The sequence below is a fragment of the Bubalus bubalis genome, chromosome X (genome assembly GCF_019923935.1).
Source record: "Bubalus bubalis isolate 160015118507 breed Murrah chromosome X, NDDB_SH_1, whole genome shotgun sequence".
NCBI lineage: Eukaryota > Metazoa > Chordata > Mammalia > Artiodactyla > Bovidae > Bubalus > Bubalus bubalis.
This window is the reverse complement of record NC_059181.1, coordinates 38,599,842-38,627,384: the sequence shown is the minus strand read 5'-3', so window position 1 is coordinate 38,627,384 and position 27,543 is coordinate 38,599,842.

The window sequence follows — 27,543 nt, the reverse complement described above, 5'->3', positions numbered from 1 at the left end:
TCATAACTGCTGAGCCAGGATGGTTTTGAGGGCTCTGTTCACATATAGGCTCTGTTGATGCCTTCCTATCAATAGACAGAGAGTTGCTGTCATATTACCATGAGACTGGGATGGCAGTCAGGGCTCTGCTCACCCAATCCTGGTGTTGGCTGTCACACATAGTTGGGTTGGAGAGGACACATGCTTTTTGTGGTGTTCAGGTAGTGTAAGGCTTATGTGTCAAAAGGCTTTTGTTTTGCAAGGGTTTCCACTCTCCCAGTCCTTTGTGTAAACAAAGAAGGTTTATCTTGTTTCATGGTTTTGTTTTGATTTGAGTTTTCTGTGGTTGGTGTTTCTGGCTTACGAGCTTCTATGGTACCCAGGCCAGGAGAGAGTGGAAGCAAATTGGTTGCTCTTCAGATTTTAAGGTTCCTAAACAGATCACAATTTTTTCTCTAATTTTCAGTGACTTTTGACCTGTGCTCTACAAAATTTTTTCCCAGAGATTTTAGGGAAAAAAAGGTAAATTATGTTTATTCTATTTTGTCTGGAGTTGTATGCCAGAAGTTCCATTTATTTTAATGAGGAAAATTACAATGTATTCCATCTCAACCTAAAATGAAGGAGAAATATCCACAGAGAGACAATATGTATCAATTAAACAATAAAACAAGTTTCTATAAATAAGAACTTGAAAGTAAATAAATCCAATTTGTACATAAAATATCATGTCATGAAGGTTTAGTGTTCTTATCAAAGGAAGAAGAGAAGGTTTAATGGTAGTGGTGGGTGATGGAGAAAGGGTACATGGGAGTTATTCTCTGTAAGCTGTTTCCTTTTGTTCTCTACCATTTTCTTCATCCATTTTTCAACTTTTATTATATTCAATTTATCTTACATTCAGAGTTCCTTAAAAATAATGTTATAGTGTAGAAAAAAACACCTCTCAGACAAAGTAAAGATGGAGCAAAAGAATGCTTTGGAAGCATGGAATTAGCATACGTGAACCATAGAGAACACTTGGAAAAGATGCTACATCTTCATCCTTCCTGCTAGGCCTGTATATGAGAGGAAAAACATTTTGGCTTTATCCAAACATGGTGTGCAATACAAATTTGTTCCAGATGATATACTCAGACTAAAAACTGATGTGTCAGTTAATTTGGTGAATGCATCTTTCCTTGGAATTGCAATATCAAAATATAACTTTTTAGAGTATATTTATTTAGTATGTTTGGGGTGAAAAAATTATTATACCAAAATAAAATAAGTTAAATAGAGGAACAATAAAAAAACCATTGCTCTAAAAGTGATATTACATGTCTAATTGCTGTTATGACAAAAAGTCATTAATTGAACAGTCATTATGAGAAGTCAATTTATATATTTTAAGCCTGAATCATGCTGAAATAGCTAAAGCTCTTTTAATGAAGCAAGGATATTAGGTACAACCTCGCTGGTATTCCCTGAGGTCATCTAGGGAAGGAAAGAAGATAGGCTACAGTTTGATGACATTTTTGGAGGAAATTAGTAAATCTGAATATACCTAATGGCTCTCACTTAATTTCATCCCTATCCCAACTCTAATGGTGATATTGTTCCTATGGAGAAGAGGGCTAAGTAAAGACCATTTCTTTAAAGTTTCTGAAAGACTCAGTTACAAACATCCATTCTCAAACTGTAACAGAGGAAGGAGCACTATATTGTCCTTTCCTCCCTGACACCTTGGGCCCTGGCATGAGTCTGGTGCTTCCATGGTGCAGAGCAGTGGTGGGAGATTCTGGTGAAAGGGCAACTGTGGTGCCTGGCATTAATTACCAGTACACTTCATCATTACTTGTATCTGCACCTTTTGCCATCAAGAGGCAGAACATACTTCTTGCTTTGGAGTTCAGCCATGTTACTACTTTGTCCAAAAACGTGAGGCAGAAGTGATGATGTGCCAACTTCAAGTCTCCTTTCTCATCCTTTTGACATTCAGTCAGTTCTGTTGCTCAGTTGTGTCCAACTCTTTGTAACCACATGGACTGCAGCATGCCAGGCTTCCCTGTCCACTGCCATGAGAAAAAACATGCCTGGGAGAGCCACAGGCCTCACATGGAGCATAGTTGAGTCATCCCCACTGGACTCAGCTTAGATTAGCCAATATCTAGCCAAGAAGTGTGAGAATCTCAGCCTAGATTGGCCAATACTCATCATACCCAAAGCCACATAAACAATAAATAGTATAGTTGACTGCCATGAAGGTGTTTGAGTTAATATATTATGCAGAAATATTGTGGAAGTAGGTAGCTGAATCAAATCCCTTACGATTATACAGTGTAAGTGAGAAATAGATTCAAGGGATTAGATCTGATAGACAGAGTGCCTGAAGAACTATGGACGGAGTTTAGTGACATTGTACAGGGGACAGGGATCAAGACCATCCCCAAGAAAAAGAAATGCAAAAAAGCAAAATGGCTTTCTGAGGAGGCCTTACAAATAGTTGAGAAAAGAAGAGAAGTGAAAAGCAAAGGAGAAAAGGAAAAATACACCCATTTGAATGCAGAGTTCCAAAGAAAAGCAAGGAGAGATAAGAAAACCTTCATCAGTGATTAGCGCAAACAAATAGAGGAAAACAATAAAATGGGAAAGACTAGAGATCTCTTCAAGAAAATTAGGGATATCAAGGGAACATTTCATGCAAAGATGAGCACAATGAAGGGCAGAAATGGTATGGACCTAACAGAAGCAGGAGATATTAAGAAGAGGTGGCAAGAATACTCAGAAGAACTATACAAAATACATCTTCATGACCCAGATAATCACAATGATATGATCACTCACCTAGAGCCAGACATCCTGGAATGTGAAGTCAAGTGGGCCTTAGGAAGCATCACCACGAACAAAGCTAGTGGAGGTGATGGAATTCCAGTTGAGCTATTTCAAATCCTAAAAGATGATGCTGTGAAAGTGTTGCACTCAAGATGCCAGCAAATTTGGAAAAGTCAGCAGTGGCCACTGGAAAAGGTCAGTTTTCATTCCAATCCCAAAGAAAGGCAATGCCAAAGAATTCTCAGACTACCACACAATTGCACTCATCTCACACGCTAGCAAAGTAATGCTCAAAATTCTCCAAGCCAGGCTTCAACACTATGTGAACTGTGAACTTCCAGATGTTCAAGCTGGATTTAGAAAAGGCAGAGGAACCAGAGATCAAATGGCCAACACCCGTTGGATCATTGAAAAAGCAAGAGTTTCAGAAAAACATCTACTTCTGCTTTATTGACTATGCCAAAGCCTTTGACTGTGTGGACCACAACAAACTGTGAAAAATTCTTCAAGAGATGGGAGTACCAGACCACCTGACCTGCCTCTTGAGAAACCTGTATGCAACAGTATGCATATAGTATGCAGGAAGCAACAGTTAGAACTGGACATGGAACAACAGACTGGTTCCAAATAGGAAAAGGAGTATGTCAAGGCTGTATATTGTCACCCTGCTTATTTAACTTCTATGCAGAGTACATCATGAGAAATGCTGGGTTGGAGGAAGCACAAGCTGAAATCAAGATTGCCAGGACAAATATCTATAACCTCAGATATGCAGATGACGCCACCCTTATGGCAGAAAGTAAAGAGGAACTAAGGAGCCTCTTGATGAAAGTGAAAGAGGAGAGTGAAAAAGTTGGCTTAAAACTCAACATCCAGAAAACTAAGATCATGGCATCTGGTCCCATCACTTCATGGGAAATAGATGGGGAAACAGTGGAAACAATTACAGACTTTATTTTTTTGGGCTCCAAAATCACTGCAGATGGTGACTGCAGCCATGAAATTAAAAGACGCTTACTCCTTGGAAGAAAAGTTATGACCAACCTAGACAGGATATTAAAAAGCAGAGCTATTACTTTGCCAGCAAAGGTCCATCTAGTCAAAGCTATGGTTTTTCCAGTAGTCAAGTACAGATGTGAGAGTTGGACTATAAAGAAGGCTGAGCACGGAAGAATTGATGCTTTTAAACTATGGTGTTGGAGAAGACTCTTGAGAGTCCCTTGGATTGCAAGGAGATCCAACCAGTCCATCCTAAAGGATATCAGTCCTGGGTGTTCATTGGAAGGACTGATACTGAAGCTGAAACTCCAATACTTTGGCCACCTGATGTGAAGAAGTGACTCATTGGAAAAGACTCTGATGCTGGGAAAGATTGAAGGCGGGAGGAGAAGGGGACAACAGAGGATGAGATGGTTGGATGACATCACCGACTCAATGGACATGAGTTTGAGTAATCTCTGGGAGGCCTGGCGTGCTGTGGTCCATGGGGTCGCAAAGAGTCAGACACGAGTGAGTGACTGAACTGAATTGAGATAGCTGATGCAGTAAGGAAGACTCCTTTATGAGCACATAAAGAAGACATCCTGAAGGAGCACTTGTAGAGGAGCCCTCTATGATTGACAGGATAAGAGCTAGTGGATTTTGGTTCATTACCGTGAAGGTGATTCCCATTAGTATGCCCACTATGCTATGAGTATTGAAGATACTCTGTCTATAGGGGTTGATACAGAGTTTCAAAAGCCTCTGACAGGTTATAAATATATAAGTCAGACAGAGAAGGATAAAGAGAAATACTGTATGATATCACTTATATGCAAAATCTAAAAGGAAATGATACAAAAAAATTTCCTTATAAAACAGAAACAGGCTCACAGACTTAGAAAAGGAACTTATGGTTATCAGGGGAAGGGTGGAGGGAAGGGATAGTCAGGGAGTTTGGGATTGACATGTACACACTTCTAAATTTTAAATAGATAACTGGGACTTCCTTGGTGGTCCAGTGGTAAAGAATCCACCTGCCAGTACAGGGTACACGGGTTCAATCTCCGCTCTGGGAAGATCCCACATGCCATGGGACAACTAAGCCCATGCTCCACAACAAGAAAAGCCACCGCAATGAGAAACCCACACACCACAACTAGAGAAAGCCCATGCACAGCAATGAAGATGCAGCACAGCCAAAAATAAATTAAAAATGAAAGTTAAGAAATAACTAAATCATAGAAATAAAATAAATAAGCAACAAGGACCTACTGTATAGCATAGGGAACTCTGCTCAATATTATGTAGCAACCTAAATGGGAAAAGAATCTGATACACAGATACATATATATGTATAACTGAATCACTTGTCTGTACACCTGAAACTGTCACAACATTGCTAATCAACTATACTCCAATATAAAATAAAAAGTCAAAAAAAAAAGAGTGAACTCCCCTCCCTAAAAAAAGTAAATAAAACAGGAAAGGAAAAAAAGCCTATGCCAGTATAACCTAGGATCTTCTTTTAAACCAAAATCCGGCAAGGAAAGATGAAGGGGCTCTGTGTGTACATCTCAAACGTGCCAGGCCCTGCTGAGATGAGCCGCTCATCAGTCCTTGGTACCTTATTCCAGGAGCAGGAGTGTCACACATAGTTCTACAGCATGCTCATTTATGTGTGTATGGTATGCCACAAAGGAAGAGAAGGGGGCTAACTCAGAAATCCATGACCGTCAGAGATGGGACCATATCTGGACAGCCAGTGAGCATGCGGGCTGAGACAGCTGGACCTGCAAAATGAGGCCTCCATGATGAAAATAAATAATCTTCATGCTCCTTCAGCAGAGGCACTGCTCAGCAGGCCACCTGAACAGCTGTGAGTTGCTTGCAACCAGGAAGCATTAACAGCATCCTGTGATTCCCTTATTAGAGTAAGTTTTCTCTAACAGACCATGGAAGGAAGATAGAAATTTTCCCCCTCCAACCTCCATTCTCTTCTATTGTCCACAAATTCTCTTTCTTAAGCCTGTTCACTTCTTCCTTCTCTCCTTTCTCCTTCAAAGGCCCACACCAATGTCTACAACTGGCTTATCAGTATCAACATATTAATTTCTAAAAGTTCAATCTTGAAGCACAATGTACCTGTGGTTAAATCGACCAAGGGTTAGACCCTCCTAGCTAGGGCAACTAGTGGCGTAGAGCACTGACTGTGAAAAAGGGTGCTTTCTGTTCTCTGCAGCACAGCACTGTACTCTGGAACTAGCAGCCCATAATTAACTGTCGTGTTGCCCTCCACCAAATCCAGTAGGAGGAAAAAAATCTCTGGAGATAGCAGTAGTGGAACAGAAAGAACACCAGGCTCTGTCTCTGATGATCAGAATATGAATCCTGGTCTTATGAGGGGTGGAACATTAGCTTCTGGTTCCTCAAATTGTGGTCCATGGCCCAGCAGCATGGGCATCTCATGAAGAATTTCAGGACTCATCTGTATTCCAATCTGCATTTTAACAGGATCCCCGGGTGAAACAGAAACACAGACTTAGGCAAATCACTGGGTCTTATTTTCCACATGTGAGTTAATACATGGTGAGACCTTAAAACACTGTCTAGGATAGAGCAAGTACTATCTAGTCAATGTTACTCTCTCAGTTGTGTCTGACTCTTTGCAATCCTATAAACTGTAACCTGCCAGGCTCCTCTACCATGGAGATTCTCCAGGCAAAAATACTGGAGGGGGTTGCCATTTCCTTCTCCAGGGGAATTTTCCTGACCCAGGGATCAAACCCGGGTCTCCTGCACTGCAGGTAGATTCTTTACCATCTGAGCCACCAGGGAAGCCTAAGTGCTGTCTAAATGGTGCTAATACCACATTAATAATTAGTATGTTGCGCTCTTAAAACTTAATGTTTTATATTAACATAAATGAAAACTGATTTGGGGGAAGGACATACATTTCTATGAATTTTAACACATGTATTGATTCATGTAACCACCACCAATATCAGGATATAGAACAGTTCCATCACCCCAAGAAACTCTTTCACAAAAATCTCTTTGTAGCTCTCCCTGCCCCTGCTTCTAAGCCCCCAGCAACCACTTATCTGTTCTCTGTCACTACAGTTTCCTCTTTTAGAGTGCATGCATGTATGCTAAGTTGCTTCAGTACTGTCCAACTCTCTGTGACCCTATGGACTGTAGTCCACCAGGCTCCTCTGTCCATGGGATTCTCCAGGTAAGAATACTGGAGTGGGCTGCCATACCCTCCTCCAGGGGATCTTCCCAACCCAGAGATCAAACCCACATCTCTTACATCTCCTGCATTGGCAGGTGAGTTCTTTACCAGTAGTGCTACCTGGGAAGGCCCCTCTTTTAGAGAATGTCATATAAATGATATTGTGTAATAGGTTATTTTTTGAGACTGGATTCTTTCACTCACCCTCCGAGAGTCACACAAGTTGTGTTTATGGACTGTTTACTCCTTTTTGTTGCTGAATAATATTCCCTCATATGGATGTAGCATAGTTTGTCCATTCATCTGGGTTTTTCAGCTCACTTGACCTCTTTGTTTGAAAGCATCTGGGCTTCTCTCTTCTTGTGGCCTGTGGGCTCCGCAGCTCATGGGCTCTGTAGTTGTGGCATGCAGGCTTAGTTGCCACATGGTATGTTGGACCTTAGTTCCCTGACCAGGAATCCAATCTGTGTCCCCTGCATTGGAAGGCAGATTCCTAACCACTGGACCACCACGGAAGTCCCTAAATGTACTTCTGACATTGGTAATCTGGATTCCTTTTTCCTTCTTTGTCAATATTGGTAGACATTTACTAATTTTATAAATCTTTGCAAAGAAGAACTTTTGGTTTCATTGATTTTCTCTATTTTTCTGTTCTCAATCTCATTATTTTATCTTATCCTTATTTTTTTCTGTCCAAATTGCAATTATTTTAGATCAGTTTTTCTTGCAATGCATTCTCTGATTTTTATTCATCTTTAGTTCACCTCCACTTCTGAAGAACACTTTCACTGGATATAGAATTCTAGGTTAACTGTTCTTTTTCCCCCTGCACTTCAAAAATATTGTGTCACTTTCTCTGGCCTCCATGATTTCTGAGGAGAAATTCATAGTCATTAAAAGAGTTGTTCTCTTGTAAATAAAGCATTGTCTTGATGATGTGTCTGGTTATGTATTTTTTAGTTTATCTTATTTGGAATGTGCTTATCTTCTTGAATCTAAAGATTTACCTATTTTACCCAACTGAAGAAATTTTCAACCATTATTTTTCCATTTTTTTCAACATAGAGCTCTTTCTCCTCTTCTTCTGACACTCTGATGACACAAATATTAGGCCTTTTGGTATCACCAACTCAATGGACATGAGTTTGAGCAAACTCTGGGAGATAGTGAAGGATAAGGAAGCCTGGCATGCTGTAGTCCATGGGGTCACAGAGTCAGACATGACTTAGTGGCCGAACAACGATTGTCCCTGAGGCTCCTGTGGCTCTCTTTATTTTTTTCAATCTTTTTTCCCTATTATTCAAATTGGTTGATTTCAGTTGTTCATTTCCTCCATCATTTCCATTCTATTATTGAGCCTATCCAGTGAGGGGTTTTTGTTTTGTTTTTAATTTGAGTTACTATATTTTCTGTTCTATAATTTCTACTAGTTTTTCTATATATCTTCTATTTGGTTTTATTGTTTAGTCTTTCTATCTTTTCATTTATTTCAACAGTGTTCATCCTTATTTATCAGAACATTTTTATACTAGTTGTTTTAAAATCTTAGTTTGACAATTCTAGCATCTGTGTCATCTTACCAGTAAATCCTGGTTCTTTGTATATTGAGTAATTTTGCATCATATTCTAGATGTTTTGAATACTACTTTATTAGATTCTGGGTCTTTAAATCTTGTGAGGAATGCTAGTTTTTGTTTTAGCAGGTAATCAACCTGGTTGCATTCAGGCTGCAAATTCTCACCAGCCTTCTGTGATTTGTACTTTCAACGTCAGTTCTATTTTCAAAGCCTTTGCAATACAATTTGGATCTGTCTCATGTGAGCACAACCCAGTGGCCAGGGTTTGACCTTTACATTGTTCTACCTCTTTGTACAGTTTTCAAAATCTTTGGTATGACGTTTAGGATCACATCAGTGCACACAAAGACTTGGAACAATTCAAGGAATTCATAAACAACTTTACAGGGTCACTTTCACAAGCTCTTCCTTTTCTGTGATCTGCCCAGTTTTTTTTTCCCACTTCCCTAGGGCTCCCTTTTTAGTCAGATAATCATAATGCATCTGAAGCACACTAGTGGGGATGCTCTGACATAGAATACCTCATTACAGGGCAGTTCTTCCAGCATAACATTAACCAAGTACCTACCATGTGCTATGTTCTAGTCTAAACACTTTACATGTATTATCTCATTTAACTCTCACAAAAACCCCACAAAGATGGTATTAGTATTGCCATTCCCATTTTACAGATTGGGAAACTGAAGCCCAGAAAGGTGAAGCAATTTACCCAAGGATGCACAGCTACACATGGTGGGGTAAGTAGTGGGCCAGCATTTGAACCCAAGAAGTTCTCTTAACTATTATACAGTTTTGTAACTATAATGTGACTCCATTGTATGAGCCATTCTTCTCTGCACCCACCCTACTTTTCACACACTTCCATTAAATCAATGATGCATACTAATTATTTAAAATAAATAATAATTTTATGCCACTATCTCCAGAGCAATAATTCTCTCTTTTCAAATTTGAATTATTGTCAAGCACCCAGTATATTAGTTCCCTAGGGCTGCCATAACAAATTACCACAAACTAGGTGGCTTAAAAGAAAAGAAATTTATTCTCTTATAGTTTTTGAGCTCAGAAGCCTGAAATCAAGGTGTCAGCAGGTTTGTACTCCCTCTGGAGGCTCTAGGGGACAGCCCTTACTTGTGTCTTCTAGCGTGTGGTGGCTGTCAGCATTCTTTGTGGATATATCACTTCCAGTCTCTGCCTCCGTCTTCATATGGTTTTCTCTGTGTGTTTACGTCTTCTCCTCTTATGTGTCTGTGTGTCTCTGATCTATGTGTTTCTTACAAGGACACTGATCATTAGATTTGGTGTCTGTCTCAATAATCCAGGAGATCTCATTTTGAGATTCTTAATGTAATTATGTCTGCAGAGACCCTTGTTCCAAATAAGTCACATTCACAGCCTCTGGGACATGGACATATCTTTAACTCACTATACCTAGCGTAGACCATATTATATGCTCTGTAAATACTGTATGAGTCAGACTTTTCTCCATTGCAAATGATATAAATTCAAATCAGACTAGCTTTAGCAAAAAGGGAAGTTACTTGTTCACATAACTGGCAAGTTGGAGGGTACTTCTGACGTCAGACATGCTTGCATCCAAGGACTCAATAGTATCTTTCAATCTCTCCCTCTTTCAACTTTTCTTCCTTCTGGGTGCCACTTTATTTTCAAGATCTACCATCAAAAAGATGAGACCTTCATTCTGCCAGCATCCATTTATCAAATCTCAATGAAGACTGTGATTATTCCTGCTTAACTCACACACCCATCCTTGAATGAACCACTGTAACCAGAGGAATGGAGATATTTGATTGGCCATTCCTTCCATGACCCCTATGTGGCTGCAGTAAGTAGTAGTGGAGGTGGGTAGGCAATAGGGCATTGTGATTAACATCCTACCAGAACCACATAGAATGGAGATGAGTCACTTCTCCAGAAGAGCAGACCTGGAGGAGGCCAATAATATATGGCTGCTATAATTTCTGAGACTGTGGTATTTGGAGGCACAAGTGCATTGCAGATGAATGACTTAATAGGTGTTTCCTGTGTGCATAGTTTATGATCCTTTCATATACTTAATTACCTCAACCCAGCAGACCTGTGGGCTTCTCAGGTGGTAAAGTATCCACCTGCCAATGTAGGAGTTGCAGGAGATGCAGGAAACCGGATTCAATCTCTGGGTCAGGAAGATCCCCTGGAGAAGGAAACGGCAACCCATTCCAGTATTCTTGCCTGGAGAATCCCATGAACAGAGGAGCCTGGCGGGCTGCAGTCCATGGGGTTGCAAAGAGTTGGACATGACTGAGCGACTAAGCATGGATGCAACAGGTTTTTTCCTACTCATCTCGGAGGCTTGCATTTTCAGACTTTCTCTTTAAGTATTTAGAATATAGATGCACAGGAGAGGTTTCCTTTCTATTTATAAGTTGGGTTTGCAGTGCCTCAGAGACCTTCAACTGCTCCCAAGGTGCTTTGCTGCAGGAAAGAGGGACACTGTCTAGACTCCGGCTTTGTAGGGCAAACAGCTCCAAAAATCTCACCAAGACTCCAGCTCAGGTTTTCTCTGTTTTCCAATACCCCATCCCCTGAACTCCAAGTTTTCAAAATACTCTCACAAGACATGACCCTGCTGTAGCCTGAAATCAACACGACATAGACTATCCTGTTCCCTACCCACAGGGGTTGATTACAGTTGGAACCAGAAAATCTCACTGTAGTATGGCCTCACCTCCTCTATGACATCACGTTGAGGACTCTGTGGGTTCAGGGTTCAAGTGCATTCTAATGCACAGGATGCTGGGTATCCAGAAAGACTTCCAGCCTTTTCTCTGACAGTATCCCTCACTCAGCTCCCAGTCACCCTCTCCAACTCTTCTTTTAAAGCCTCCTTACTTCTGTCTGTTTGAATCATCCCAGATCAGCTTATTTTCTGAGAGGACTTTTGTCCAAGATCCCTTCATTGTGTGTGTTGGTGGCAGGGCGGAGGTTCCCTGTAGTAGTATATTAATTATCTCCTTGTTGTCTCACCCTCGGCAGATTAACATCCTATAGTGGATGCGTCTGGAACCCAGTCACATGTTCTAGTGGTCATAGTGCTGATTTCAGCAGTGGCTGGGGTGGACAGTGCTCTGTGAGCTTGGGTTCACTGGCCTTACCATGAGTGAGCACCACGCCTTTGCTCTCTGCCCCAAGGCACTTAGGAGGCTCAGAACACTGCATGTCCAGCGGAGGATGGGAGGCAGTGAAAGCTCCTGCCTCCCATGTTCTAGTTGAACCTTTTTTGGAGGCATTCCGGATGCTTTCTAGGAGGTCCTGGCAGAACTGGCCCCGGATACTACACCTTTCTGTTGGCTTTCTCTCCATCCCTGGCTCACACTCCCCGCTCCCACATTCCCACTCTTTGGAATCACTTCCCAAACAAACCACCTGTTCTCACAGACCTGTTGTAGGCTCTGCTTCACATAACCCAAGTAAGACACAGCCTCGTTTGCCAAGCAAAGAGGGGATGACCCTAATGGTTGTCCAGCCCTCATGGTTTCTCTCTTCACAGGCCTTAGAGGCAGCACCACAACAAGTAGCTATAGTTCTGGATGGTGGAATAGTGAAGGAGGAAGAGGGCAGGGGCAGGAGTCTAAGTGAAGAAGCAGTGTGGGATGATGGGAAGGGTCTGGGCTATGTTCTGTCACTGCTGTTACTGACAGTATCACATAACTGCATCCCACGGTGCTCGATTTCAAATCCTAGCTGGTAGTGTCCAGAGAAGGCAATGGCACCCCACTCCAGTCCTCTTGCCTGGAAAATCCCATGGACGGAGGAGCCTGGTAGGCTGCGGTCCATGGGGTCACTAAGAGTCAGACACGACTGAACGACTTCACTTTCGCTTTTCACTTTCATGCATTGGAGAAGGAAATGGCAACCCACTCCAGTGTTCTTGTCTGGAGAACCCCAGAGACAGAGGACCCTGGTGGGCTGCCGTCTATGGGGTCGCACAGAGTCGGACATGACTAAAGCGATTTAGCAGCAGCAGCAGCTGGTGGTGTCAACTAGGTTACCCAGAATTTGTCCTCTCACCTAGAGCTCTGGGGGCCATATTCTGACCTGGTAGAATACTTGATCCTGTCAGTGATTGACTGGATTCTGTTAATATGCCACAAAGCCAAGCGTCTTGGTCTTCTTGGTGGATGAGGCTACCAGTAGTGACAGAGCTTTTTTTGTGACTTGCTTTTTCTTACAGTCACCTCCCTTTAAGAACCCAGCACACCTGTGAAAATCATTGGTTTCCTTGGTCCCCCAACCCAGCTCAGATCCTCAGACTTCTTTCCTCTTCTTGCAGGTATTCTACTGCACAGCAAGTAAGTGGAAGTCCGGGTACCCTGATTGCTGCGTCTTGAGCCTGATGCTCTTTCTTGTTGCCCGTGACTGAACTGATAACAGGAGTCTGACCCAAGCTCTTGTTGCAGGGCCCTCACGGCCTTCTTGCTGTGTTTACACAAGCTGCCCAGTCTGACAATCCTGCATCATCTCTGAAACAAGCCCTAGGAACTTTGGCCCAGCCCAACATTCACAGACGATTTCTGCTGTCTTTCATCTCCCAGGCCCAGAGGACAAACTCTTTTCCTTTGTGTTCTATTTTGACATTATTCTGCCTCTTTGTTCCCATTTTAGGGCAGTGTGAGGGGAGCTCTGTGCATTAGCCTTTGTGGGCTTTAATGAAGCAGGATTTGACAGCATTTCATATCAGGTATCATCTTTTGTCTGCATGGGGAGAAGGGCTGAGAAATGTTCCTTTAACTGGTGCCAGAAGAGAAGGCAGAGAAAGACAAGAAAAAAAAAATCTGATAGCTACTTTTTTCCATTAAAGTCCCAGCCCCTTTCTAAAACCTGCTATTCGTCTATATTTCAGATCAGTTGGGAATCCTATCTTTCCACAACAGCATTTCCTTACTTCCTGGAAACATATATCACAGGATGGATAATAAATGTTTATGCTAGCTGTAAAGACGAAAGTAACATTTCATAAAATTTACCATAGACCCCAAGGTGAGTTTAATATAGGAGCCTGAGCCACGAATCCCAGAGCAAGTGAATTTGGGCTGAAAGCCCATCCCGCACTGACTTCATTATGCATCGTTGATGTTCAGGAAAAAACTCGACAGCAAAACTTCCTGAGATCCCTGTATGAACAAATTGAAGTCAGGCTCTCACGTTAACCATGCACTTGCCTACGTGTCTTTCCAAGGCCCCACATGAAGGAGGACGACTGCTCTCTGTGTCTCTAAAGGTCAGAACAAGTAGAAACAGCTGGAAACAGCCACATAAAGTGAGGTCTCTGTGTGCGTGCTAAGTTGCTTCAGTCGTGTCCGACTCTTTGCGACCCCATGGACTGTAGCCCACCAGGCTCCTCCGTCCATGGGATTCTCCAGGCTAGAATACTGGAGTGGGTTGCCGTTTCCTCCTCCAGGGGATCTAGGGATCAAACCCACATCTCTTAAGTCTACCTGCATTGGCAGGCAGGTTCTTTAGCACTAGCACAACCAATGGACAATGTCAATTATACGGAAAGGACTGTTTCTTCCAGGGATGAAGATGTTATCATGAGTCAGCCTTGGGGTATTAACCACTGAAACTAGGGCTGGTGTTGACTATAGCATCCCTTCATAATAGATCATTAAAAATGGAATACTTTTTTCTGTTCAGGACAGTCAAGGCACACTCCAATCCAGAGTTGGGAGCATGCATGATTTGCTTGCCTGTGGAAGCTCCCAGAAGTCCCCATTTCTTTGCAAATTAGTTTACTTGGGATTGGATTCAGGGACTTTTTTAGAAATTGCAGGAGGAAACTAGAATCAGGAAATACTTTTCTTACACTTACTCTGTTGGTGCTGTTTTATGAATGGCCAGGACGAAAGAATCCCATGAATACTGACATGAGTATTCATAATTTCCAGGTGACGTGAAACTTCAAATAAATAGCTCCTGAAAAAAATGTCTCTGGCCCAAAGAAACATGAGAGAACTCTGAGCACAGCCCTGCAGTGGGACAGATGTCCTGTGCTGGAAGAGTAAAATCTGAGGAACTAGGGAAATCCATGCCCTGAGAGTCATTCCTCCCCACTCTCCATTCCTGGACCCAGGAAAAACACCTTATCCATTTTCACCACAAGAAATGGTGGAAACAAGAGCAACGAGAAATAACATATATCTGGAGGGAATGAAACCATCGTTCATCCAGCGTGAATGTTTTCTAGGGAGACCAATACACTGAAAACGTCCTCCCTACAGCTTCGAAAGCAGTGGACTAGGCTGAGGCCAGCACAACATTTAAGGAGGTACTTACTCTGAAGGATCAACTCTGCACTTGCACTACCTTAAGAGTTGGTGCTGCCTTAAACTTTGCCCACTGCCCCCTACCCAGGTGAGCTGCTGGTGGCCAACCCAGCCCAGAAGGGGCTCCAAGTGACCCCAGGGAACAGACTGGGGCCATTCCAGGACTATGGGAGCCACAACCCCTACAACTTATCAAAGGAAAATTTTTCACTGACAGTCACACTTGCCCATGAGGTATGAGAACTGAATGCTGTGTGACAGCAGCCCCTCACTGGACCCACGGGAAGACCCTTTCCCAACCAAGGAACAAGGGGACTTGTTTTAATCGACTATATCTGGTGCTCTTTTGTTTATTCTTTGATGCTGTCAAATTCTAGAAGTATGCTTTCTCCTCCCAGAGCATTGGAATTGGAAGAGAAAGACGAACAGCGTCAACGGTCCACGTGGGTCCAGTGAAACAAAAAGCCTACCTAGCTCTCTTGACTGGGGCGGCTGCTTGCTCTTAAGTGAGAAACCAGCAGGCCGGCCCTGGCAATCCAATAACCATCCAATTAAGAAGCGACGATTGCTGGAGCTCCCTGTGATCCCTCTGCCAATCCTCCCCCTGCCTCTGAGACTCAGTGAGCCCTGCAGGGCTGCTCAGCCCAGGGCTGCTCGATCAAAATGTAGATTTCACAGTCGTATTTTATCCAGTAAAGTGAGGGCAAATGAAACCCAGCCAGTGAGTCTAAAAAAGAAATCTGGGGGCTTGAAGGCTCAGGTACTGGTACTATTAGTAATGTCCATGGTGTGTGTTTGTTGTTCACATCCAAGTTTGAGAACCACTGAGCTGAAGGACACCCCTCTCTCCAGGATCTCCCAGAGAACAGATCCTAGAAGGTATGCTAGAGTGCATATGTGCTCAGTCAAGTCCAACTCTTTGTGACCCCATGGACTATAGCTCACCAGGCTCCTCTGTCTGGGGAATTTCCCAGGCAAGAATACTGGAGTGGGTTGCCATTTCCTCCTCTAGGGGATCTTCCCAACCCAGGAATTGAACTCGTGTCTCTTACATTGCCTGCATCGGTAGGCAGATTCTTTACCAACTTTGCCACTGCTTCCCTGGTGGCTCAACGGAAAGCATGCCGAGTACCAGTTGAAAATTCAGACTCCCAAACCCCGCTATGGATGACTTGAATCCATAGGGCAGAAATGGAAATGTCCCTGGCAGGTGGATATGGAGGCTATGATACTAAAAACAGTTCCTCCTGCTCCCCCAAGAGCTGGGAACCATGACCCCAGGAAGAGGGTGTATATGCAGAGGTTGGGTGCACAGGCTCTGTATTTGAATCCCACTTCTCCCTCTTATTAGCTGTGCTACTTTGGGTAAGTTACTAAGCCTCTCTGTGCCTCCCTAACCCCATCTGTAAAAATGGAGATGATGAGGGCACCTAGCTTGTAGGGTTGTTGTGAAGATTCAATGAGATGATCCATGTCCAGGGCTTAGAACAGTGCCTGGTGTTTAGTAAGAACTGTCATCCTGGGGAGGCCACTAAGATCCTGCCAGGGTTGTTGCTGGGCCATTTATGCCAGGGAAAAGCTGCTGATCCCACAGCAGGTGAGAAGCCAGGCAGTAGGAGGCAGCCCAGACCTCTGGGAAGAGCTCATCCGCACTGTATCCACAGCTCAGCCAGCCTCTGGGGATCAAGGTGGAGCGTGTGCTTTCTCAGCAGGCACCAGACCACTGCCTGGCAGTGGGACGCCCCCTGTAGGGAGGAGAGCTGGGCACTGTCCTCCCCTCACCCCAGCTCTGACCTCCCTCTCCAGACCTGACATCTCAATCCTTCCTGCTCCCTGAGCTGCTGCCACCACCTCCCCCATTTGGCTGGGAGGACTGCCAGGAAGGATCCGCACAGCGGTGAGCTCCAATAATGCTAAACAATGGATTAATTACACTCCTCGCCTGTTTAGCTGGCGCTCCTGGGGTCGCCTGCACGTGTGGTCACAGCAGCCGACAACAGGTGCGCATCCTCTGCCCCCAGCCCCGCCCTGGGCTCCCTGCCCCGTGCCCCACCCCGACTCTGTCTCCCCGGTTCCATTCAAATCCCCTGAGCCCTGCCTCCACCCCAGATTCAGGAAAGGCTTTTGTATTCTCTCTTCCTTTGCTCCCTTTTAAGGGTTTCCTGCTGGGAGTGCTGCCTGTTTGCACAACCCCTTGGAGCTCTAGACGGAGCACTCTGGAGGGGGCGAGGTGAGACTTCTTTCCAGGAGGGCAACTGGCGTGGGGTGACGGCTGGGCTGGCACTTCTCTGAGCCCACCTGGCCAGGCAGGAAAGAGGCGACAGCTGCTTTATGCTCCTCCGAGTGCCAGCTTTCCCGAAAGGAGGTCAGCCTCAGAGACCAAACTGCTAATTAGGTCGCATTCTGCTTCCTGCTGCCACTTTAATTTCCACCCCAGAAAACCTTCAGCTGTGAGTCCAAGACCATCAGCCCCTTTCACCCAAATGCAAATGTCTCCAAGGCCTTTCTGGCTGGCTGGCTGGCCTTCCGCTGGCAGGAGCAGCAGCCACAGAACTCTGCAAAGAACAGGAGCTTCCAAGAGAGAGGGCCGCCTTCGACAAAAACTGGCTTAGAAAATTCAGATTCTACCGGACTTTGGGGTTGCTTTTAAGAAGACAGGCAGCCCAGTAAAGATCATAGAAGCTGGGTGTTATGAATGAGTGCTTAGCCATCAGGGAGGGGCCTTATGCTTAGTTTTGACTAACAAGCTGGGCAGGTCGCTTCTGTTTCCTTGGACTTCTTGTTGCCTCATCTGTGAGATGACTGGCTTGAGTGACCTCTTCTACCTCTGAGGCTCTATGATTCAGATGAAATTTCCATCTTGTTTCAAATGAACAAAGCTGATTTTATCTCTGTGTCTTTGCAGCAAACTAGATGCATGTTGTTGTTTAGTTGCTAAGTCGTGTCTGACTCTTCTGCAACCCCAGGGACTATAGTCCACCAGGCTCCTCTGTCCATGGGATTTCCCAGGCAAGAATACTGGAGTGGGTTGACATTTCCTTCTCCAGGGGACCTTCCCAACCCAGGGATCGAACCTGGGTCTCCACATCTCCTGCACTGCAGGTGGATTCTTTACAACTGGGAGAAATATCAACAACCTCAGATATGCAGATGATACCACTCTAATGGCAGAAAGCAAACAGGAACTAAAGAGCCCCTTGATGAGGGTGAAAGAGGAGGCTAAAAAAGTTGGCTGAAATTCCAACATTTGAAAAACTAAGATCATGGCATCCAGTTCCATCACTTCATGGCAAATAGATGGGGAAAAAGTAGAAGCAGTGACAGATTTTATTTTCTTGTGCTCCAAAATCATTGCAGACGGAAACTGCAGCCATGAAATTAAAATATGCCTGCTCCTTGGAAGAAAAGCTATGACACACCTAGACAGCATATCAAAAAGCAGAGACATCACTTTACCAACAAAGGTGTATATAGTCAAAGCTATGGTTTTTCCAGTAGTCATGTACAGATGTGAGAGTTGGACCATAAAGAAGATTGAGCACCAAAGAATTGATGGTTTCAAATAGTGGTACTGGAGAAGACTCTTGAGAGTCACTTGGACAGCAAGGAGATCAAACCAATCAATCCTAAAGGAAATCAACTCTGAATATTCATTGGAAGGACTGATGCTGAAGCTGAATCTCCATTACTTTGGCCACCTGATGTGAAAAGTCGACTCATTGGAAAATACCATGATGTTGGGAAAGACTGAAGGCAAAAGGAGAAGGGGACAACAGCAGTTGGATGGCATCAAACTCATGTGACTCAATGGACATGAGTTTGAGCAAACTACAGGAGATAGTGAAGGACCGGGAAGCCTGGCGTGCTGCAGTCCATGGGGTCACAAGAATTGGACACGACTTAGTGACTAAACAACAATAACAATAATTATCACTAAGCTACTGGGGAAGCCCAGCTACATGCATATTTTGCTTCTTTTCTCCTAAACACTGATTAGGTTGCCATGAGCAATCATTTTTTCTCAAGTGGGTGGCCTGAAGCAGAGAGACTTGTTTCTACCCAAGGTCTCTCTTAGGGCAAGGTGCAACTCCGGGTCCTCAGCAATTTTTAGCAAGGCAATTGGAGCAGAACTCCACAGCAAGGAAGTCCCAGGAATCCAGGTTTCCCTTCGTGCCCCTCCCCACATCCTCTGATCGACCTTGGTCCTATTTATCTCAATCTCAAATCCACTTCAACAACCCTTTTCCAAACTTTATCCCCCCACTAAAAAAGCTCCAGTATTCAAGTTTATTTCCTAAGAGGACACACAGGTTTGTGAAACTCACAGAGGCAACACCACCCAGATCAGCTCTGAAGCATAGGCTCTGAAAGCTCTGGCCACAGTCCAGGGGCATCCACCCTATCTCCTCTCAAACGGCTTCCTTCTCACTGAGTGTTTCTGAGCGGCCCTTGCATCACACTTTGACCCCATAATATTGCATCATGACCTGTCATTACCTAACTAGTGGCGCCAACACCCCTGAAAGGACCTCCCCCTGAATGACACCCAGAGAGGGCAGGACACACCTCCTGCAATGGGAACAGGGCTTCAGCAGCTCCCGGCTCCTCTCTCTCAACAAAACCATATATACTTGGGCTATTCTCTAGCCTCCAAGCCACCAGCTGAGACCCGAGAGAGGAGTAAAATCTGGTCCCTGCCAAGCTCCCAAGGTCAGAGATGTAAAGACATAATTACAAACCAATGTGATCAATGTCCTAGTAGAAGAAGGGGGTTCCAGGTACCACAGACAAGGATTTGGAGACAGGTGTCATGTTCTCACTTGACTGAAGATTACTGAGCCAGATAAGACCATTTCTCATCACTCCATATTCAGTTACAATATTCTAGGTAATCAGAGCTGACGTATAGTTCACCAGCCTGTAAGGGTCACCTGCTCAGATGAAGGGGGCGTGCAGGTGTACCTGCAGTTCTGCTGGGTCTTCTTTTCTCCCTGTAATGATGCAGATAGAGCATACAGACACACAGAGAAAGTCCAACCTAGGAAAAAACCCAGCCACCAGCCCCACACTCAGAGGGTCTCCATGTGAACCCACGGGGCTCTAAGACCAGTCCCCGACCTGGTTTAAAAGTCCGCTGGGAAACAGCATGTCTGTCTGGTTTATTCTGTGCCCCTATATGCCAGCCACCCTGCTGAGCGCAGGGACAACTGTGAATAAGACAGAGTCAACACACAGGGCTGGAGTGGGACAGAGACAGGAGCAGAGTGCCCACTCCCATCTCGCTGCCCAGAGGAGATGCCACCTGATCTGAGGGGTTAGCCAACAGTGGGGAAGATCCAAGCATGACCACGAAACAAAGTTGTACATGGAATGATTTCAGACCTGGAGACCAGAGAGGGCTTATGCAGGGCTGGGCTGAGAGGGTGAGAAGGGGAGTGGATAGAAGTCATGGAACTGGAAACATTTTGGAGGCGGACTTGACAGACCTGGGGAGTCACTGGCTATGGGGAAGGAGGTGGAGGACCCAGGTGAGCACAGGTTGCAGGTGTCAGGCTTGAGGGCTGTGGGACGGTGGAGCAATTAACTGCTATCAGGGACAAAGGCCAGGAGCAGGTCTCCAGGGCAGGAGATGAACACATTTCCAACACACTGCATTAGAGACGGCTGTGGCACTCCAGGTGGACAGAGGGTCTGAAACTCAGGAGAGAGGTGTGAACTGGAGGTGAAGTTTCACAAACATGAGGATATAGGCAGATGGTGTTTGAAATCCCAGAAATGGACAAGACCACCACAGACAAGAACAGAGGGTCTAGGACAGAATTCTGAGCATTTAGTGGGGGAGGAGGCAGCTAGCAGCCAGCGAGTGGACAAGAGGTCACAGAAGCCACAGGAAAGATCGTTTTCAAAGTGAAGGCTGCTTGCCAGTGCCAAATGATGCTGACAAGCCAGGTAGGCTCAGCAATGGAGAGGCACCATGGTACAAGTGGTGCCCATGGCAGGTGGTAGGGGATCTTTCAAGGCTACCAAGCCTGTGGCAGAGACCCTGGCCAGAGCACAGAGGGCAAGCCAGCCTGCAGCCTATGTGCACCTGCAGCTTTAGATGGGGAGGCAGTTTTCCTTGACGCTGGCTCAACTCTGGTTGAAGAGACAATGCAGACCTTGGGCTGTCCCAGGTGTTGCCCTGCACCTTGGGGCCCACGTGCATGCAAGCCTCCTATGATGACTCTAAGGAGCTGGAACTAATGGGTCAGCCAATCAGAAGTCCCGCAGCTGCCTGCCAGGGAAGCTAAGGGATCAGAGGGTCTACCTCACCCCCAGGCTGGGGAGGCTGCTCCACCAACTGCCAGCTGGAGCAAGGGGAAGCGGGCTTTTTGCACCAGAAATATCGCCTGGCAGGCCTAAATACTCCCACCTTTAGGACTTTCTTTTATTTTTTAATTAATTAATTATGGGGGCACTGAGTCTTTATTGCTGCTCTCGGGCTTTCTCTAGTTGTGGTGAGCTTGGGTACTCTTCACTACAGTGCACAGGCTTTCTCACCACAGTGGCTTCTCTTGTAGCAGAGCACGGGCTCTAGAGCACCCAGGCTTCAGTAGCTGCAGCACTTGGGCTCAGCAGTTGTGGCGCATGGGCTTAGTTGTGGCATGTGGAATCTTCCCAGACCAGGAATCAAATCTATGTCCCCTGCACTGGCAGGTGGATTCTTATCCACTGTACCACCAGGGAAGTCCTAGGACCTTCTTTTAAAGAGGCACCTTTGTGGTTTGTTTTTTGTTTAGGGAGAGGAAAAGAGATCTTTATCAAAATAAAGCCTCAACTCTGCTAAGGTTTGATGTCAGCCAACTGCCTAGAAGGAACATCTTTAAAGTAGGTTGTGGGGTTAGGAGGGTTTCCCAGGTGGCTCTAGTGATAAACAACCTGTGTGCCAATGCAGGAGACATAAGAGACAGGGTTGGGAAGATCCCCTGGAGAAGGAAATGGCAACCCACTCCAGTATTCTTGCCTGGAACAGCCCATGGACAGAGAAGCCTGGTGGGCTACAGCCCATAGGGTCGCAAAAGAGTCAGACACAACTTAGCAACTGAACAACAACATATATACATGTATACATATATAGAGAGAGACATGCACAAACATACACACACACATATATATACACACATCTGTATACACACCTATACACACCTATATATATATATATATCTCTATATATACACACACATACACCTATTTACACCTATATGTATATACACACATCTATGTCTACATATATATGTATGTATAAATATATAAATGTAAAGGCATCCAGGAGTCCACAAAAATACTTTTACAAAATGGTCAAGGGGTGGAGGGAGAAGTGAAGGAAAGCTTTCTTTATAGATGAAGAGTTAATATATGTATAAAGTATGCTAGATTTAGGAAATCAATATTTTGTAACCAACAACAGAGTAAATGATTCAAGTAAGGACCATTAATAAATGATAATGGGTGAAACATTGTTCAGAACAAGATATTTACATGTAATATCACACCCCAAATTACTGATTAATTACAAGGAGGAAAGGTGGATTTTTGGAGACAGATGAAACTTAGCATTATTACTAATGGGACAAACAGCAATGTCCCAGATGTGACACAGCAGGAAAGATATACGATCACCTACGTATAATTCTCGCCCATAATGTATAACCTGAATCTGATGATGAGGAAACAATGAGCCACACTCAGATTGCAACTCATTCAACAAGGCAACTAGCCTGGACTCTTAGAAAAGGTTATGTCATGAAAAATGCAAAGGAAACTGTTATAAATTAAAGGAGACTAAAGAGATGTAATTACCACATACAATTCATGATCCTTGGGTTCTAGATGTTTTTAAAATCTATTAAGCACATATTTGGGGACAGCTAGGGAAATGTAAAAGTGGACTATATGTTAGATAATATTATGGGATGAATGTTAAATTTCTTCGGAGGAGAATGTCCTTGATCTTAGGAGATTACACACCAAAACATCTAGATGTGAGATCTTGTGATGTTGGCAACTTACAAATGGTCAGTTAAAAAATGTTTTGGTGTGTGAATGTGCATACACTGAAAAAGACAGACAGAGTAAGAGAGAAAGCAGATGCAGCAAAATGTTACCTAGTGGTGCATCTGAGAGGAAGCATATAGAGGTATTCATGTTCTATTATTTCAGCTTTTCTGCAGGTTTATACCTTTTTTAAGCACAACATGGTGAATCAAACAGACTCCCCTCCTGCTAACATAAAGGTTATCAGGGACCAGATTAGAAAAAGCTTTATTTGATTAACCTACAAATTTGAACTTTTTCCTGAAAGCTAAGGGAAGTCACAGAGATTTACCAGAGAGAAAAGACATGATCTGAAGAGCTATAAGAGGCAAGAGAGAAGAAAGAGCCCAGTGTGACTCCATCTTCTGGCTTTTTCTTTGTTCTCCTTGTTTATCTAGATGAGTATATTCTAAACAGTCCACTTTCCAAATGGCTCACTCGTTGGCCTGAACCTTAGCACTCTAATTCCCATGACAAGTGGCTTGGTTCAGACTCCATCCTTGCCCCTGGTATGACTGGTCTCCCTTCTTCCACAAAAACCTCTCCCCAGTCAGTCTGCAGTTGAGGCTGGAGGAAACTTCCTCACACACAAGCATGACCAAAGCATTCTCTGGTTCAATTTTTTTTCTGTGACTCCTCCGGGGCACCGTTCAGTCTCTTTGGCTAATCACCAGGAGTCATCCTGGGCCAGTACCTGCTTGCTAACTTCTCTTGCCACCTCTCTCGCCACATTTCCTTTGCTTTCCAGTCCAAAGGGGATACATCTTTCTCCCTTCTCTGTGCTTAGGCCTCCTCTGCTCACCCATCAGAACTTAAGCATTCTCTCCTCTGGAAGCCTTCCCTGACTCCATCAAGTCTCAGCTTCTTGAACTTCCTGTGCTTCCCTGACACATACTTATGGCCTCTTTTCTTTTTTGTCTCTCTTTCCCATTAGACTCTAAGGTCCTCAAAGACAGGTGCCATGCTTTACCTGTAATAATACCTGTGCCTGGTAAATGGTGGTGCTAAATAAATGATTACTGGATGAATGAATGAATGGGAATATCAGTTAGCTTTCTTCACTTAGCAGCAACAGAAGTCAATTCTGGCAGAATTAGAAGCAAGAGAAATCAATTCTGACAGAAAAAAAGGAATTCACTAGAAGGAAGCTCCATATTCCATACTTGGGAGCTGAGCAATAGACCCTGGAAGGGAGACATGTGCACAGATCTGTGAACTTGAGCAGCAGAATATTGTCAACAGTTTCTCAAAGTCCCACCATTGGATGAATTCAACACATAAGGTTGTTACACACTGAAATCACAGCTAGTAAGTTTGTTACACATCACAATGATGGTGGCTGTTCAGTTTGCTATGTTTATCCTCAAAAGCACCCTGCCAAGTAGAGCAGACACAAAGAAGCAGTGGAAAGATGGCCTGGATTCCAGAAGCTGAGAACTGGGGTCTCTGCTCCCCACTCTCCAAGGTGGTCAGATACAGATGTTGAGCTTAGCAATTGAGGTCAGCAGTGTTCGGTTCTGTGGTGGCAGGAAAAGTCTCAGGATCAAGACTTCAGATTATCCCTTGTTGCTTTGGGTCCTCCGCTCCTCGTTTTAGATGAGGCCTTCTATTGAGAGCTCCAAATATCACCAGGTTATGGGAAAAGGCTGTCCTCACACTTGCCAGGACCCTCCCCTGCCTCTGTTCTCACTGGCAGGTGCCACCTGGACTGTTTTCCCCTTTTTGGAAGTGAGCAGGAACCCCTCTCTTGGTGAACCGGCCGCCCCACAGCCCTACTTGCATCTCCATTTTATCTACAGGAACCAGAACTGGTCTTAAATCACCAGATGCCCAATTTCTGCTCTCCTGACGTTCCCTTCACAGTCTCTGCGGGGGCCCTGCTATGCTCTCAGCTGTGACGGGTCAGTGTGGAAAGGTGACAGATAGTGTATCTGGAGGACAGACACCTTATCCGAGTCATGGGCAGATTAAACTCACACCTGAGAAACCCCAGGTGGTTCATCCTGGCCCCCCAAAGACAAAAATTCCTGTTCTTTAGCCCTTAACCTTCACCAGACTGTGCTCTTTTATATTTTCTTACAGTCGCTTCTTTGTAAAAATCTCTCTGCCAAAGGGCTTGAGACCAAGGTCCAGGGCCAAAGGCGCTACAGCCACCTCAGCTCTGAGAACAGGCTGCCTTTTGTTTAATGAGCACCGATGAAGCACTGGATTGAGTTCTAGCACCTTCAGAAACAAGGGTAACCTATTTCTGTCACCCAGAGGAGTTCAGCTTTTTAACAGGGGAGAAAGAGCCGACAGACGGCTACACGCATGCCTTCTCAGGAGAATGTTAACGTGGCTACATGAAAGAAAGCCCTGGAGTCAGGGTCTCCCCATGGTATTTCTGCCAAAAGCAACATGAGGAGTCACTCCAGAGCCTGCCTGCCCTGAAGCCAGCTTGGCCTGAGGCTCTGGGCTCCTCATACCCCTGTGCAGCCACCCAGCCTCAGCTGGGACTGACTGCCTTAGCCAGAGCCTCCTGTGGTGGTTTACACGCGGATACTCAGCCTTTATGCATCTGGAATGTGCTTTTGCCTCCTGGAGCTCCAGAGGGCATGCATCTGAAATCCATAAATATTGTAAGACTCCACCTCTATGTACTCTTGCAGCTGGGGGCTTGTCCCAGAGCAGGCCCAGATGGTTTTGGCATAAGGCTGCTCGCTTGCTGTTCAAAAATATGACCTGAAACTGACAGCTAACAAAGACAGTCAGATCTCACCGCTGCTCAGGGCCCGCAGCCCATCCGGCTGCTCCCCCGCCCCCTCCTTTGCTGCCTTGCTGGCCTCTGACCCAGCTGACCCCCAGCTCTTGCCCTATTTCTTGCTTCTTGGTCTGGGTTCACTGGCAGAGTACTTGAACATGGTTGTATTTCCTCCTACCCGACACTGCCTTTCATTCCCTGGCATCTGGCTTCATCTTTCTACTTGATTAGCAGCAGCCTTCCAAAAACTACATCCCATGGCTTTCTCCACAAACAGCCACCCACTTTTGTGGGTCCCCACGTACAGTGGTCTCCTTTGGGGTGTCTCAAGTGATCCAGTGACTACCATCCTTGATAGAGCAGTGCCTGATAGTTGAAGAGGGTTTAACTGGCTTTCAAGTGCTTTCACATGCATTTATTCCTCATGACAATCTTATCATATATATTAATCAGCATTATCATTTCCATTTTACAGATGGAATTGGGTGTACGGCAGAGTAAACGACCTGGTCAGGGCCACTGGAGTGCTGGAACTAACATTGAATACAGATCTTCTCATTCCTGGTCAACAGGTGGCGTGACATCTGACAATGAACACAGGTTTAGTCACAGAATGGTTGGGGTTTGAATCCCAACTGGGATTGGAATTGGTCAGTTTAACCTCTTCGATGATGGGTTCCCATTTGAAAAAAACAAGGCTCAGTGCGTGCCTGGAGGATGAAAGACCCAGTGTTGGCAGCAGGAAGCCACGAGACTCACTAAACATCCTTGGGAACCCTTGGTCACATTCCCCCTTGATCAACTGGCCCTTACACCTCACCACTGGACTCAACGCATACGTATCATATTAATATAACTAGCCCATCAGTATTCTGCTGTGATGTGGGGATGTTTGCTAGCCGAGAGGAGAAACCCTAAACTCCGAGCCCTTCCTCAGATGCTACTGGGCTCCACTGAAGACTGAATAGCTCCTAGCAGGGAGCACAAATTCCTCCTACTCTTGAAGCAACAAGCACATCCCAAGTGCTTACAGGATGTAAAAACGTGGTCTTACACATTTGATAACGAGTAAGGCTTTCTTTCTTTCCTTCGACACGAGTTTAACCTGATTCCAACCTATTAAAATTCATTTGGAAAAATGCCTCCCCAGACAGAGCTTAGCCGCTTCACCTTTAGCAGAAGTGGCTGACCTTCCATTAGGCTCGGCAAAGTAGAAGAGGCAGCAGGCTGCCAAGGGGAGGAAGACCAGTCTTTACATCCTGTGCCCCTGAAGCCCGCTTTACAGAGCCTCAAAGCCTTGGACATGTTGGGGAGCCTCTGAAGACAGGAATAAATGGCTCAGGCAGGGGTCACATGTGTCCCGACACCCAGAAGAAAACTCTGCTACCTTGCTTGAGATGCGGCAAAGCAGCAGCCTCGGTTTGAAACTCCTGCTTTTCATTCAGACAACCCCACAGACCTGAAAACCCTTTGCTCTGACGGATGAAAATCAGCTTTGGAATGGGAAAGTACTTGGAGTCACTGGGGAATGAATATAATCTCCAAAACACATTTACTGCTCACATTCAAATGAAGATTAAATGATTCCTTTAATACTCATCAACTCTATTAAACTTCACAGAAGCAAAACCTTTTGAAATAAATTAGCCAGATCCTTGCTGGAAACAATGGGCTTTTGAGGGTGCATTCTCCTCCACCATTACCTGTCCTCCTGACAGCCCAGGGAAAGGGCCTGATGGAGAGGAGGAGGGAACGGGGCAGCCGACTGTCATGTACCTGGCGTGGTGGAAAGCACTATGAATGTATTATGTCATTTAATTT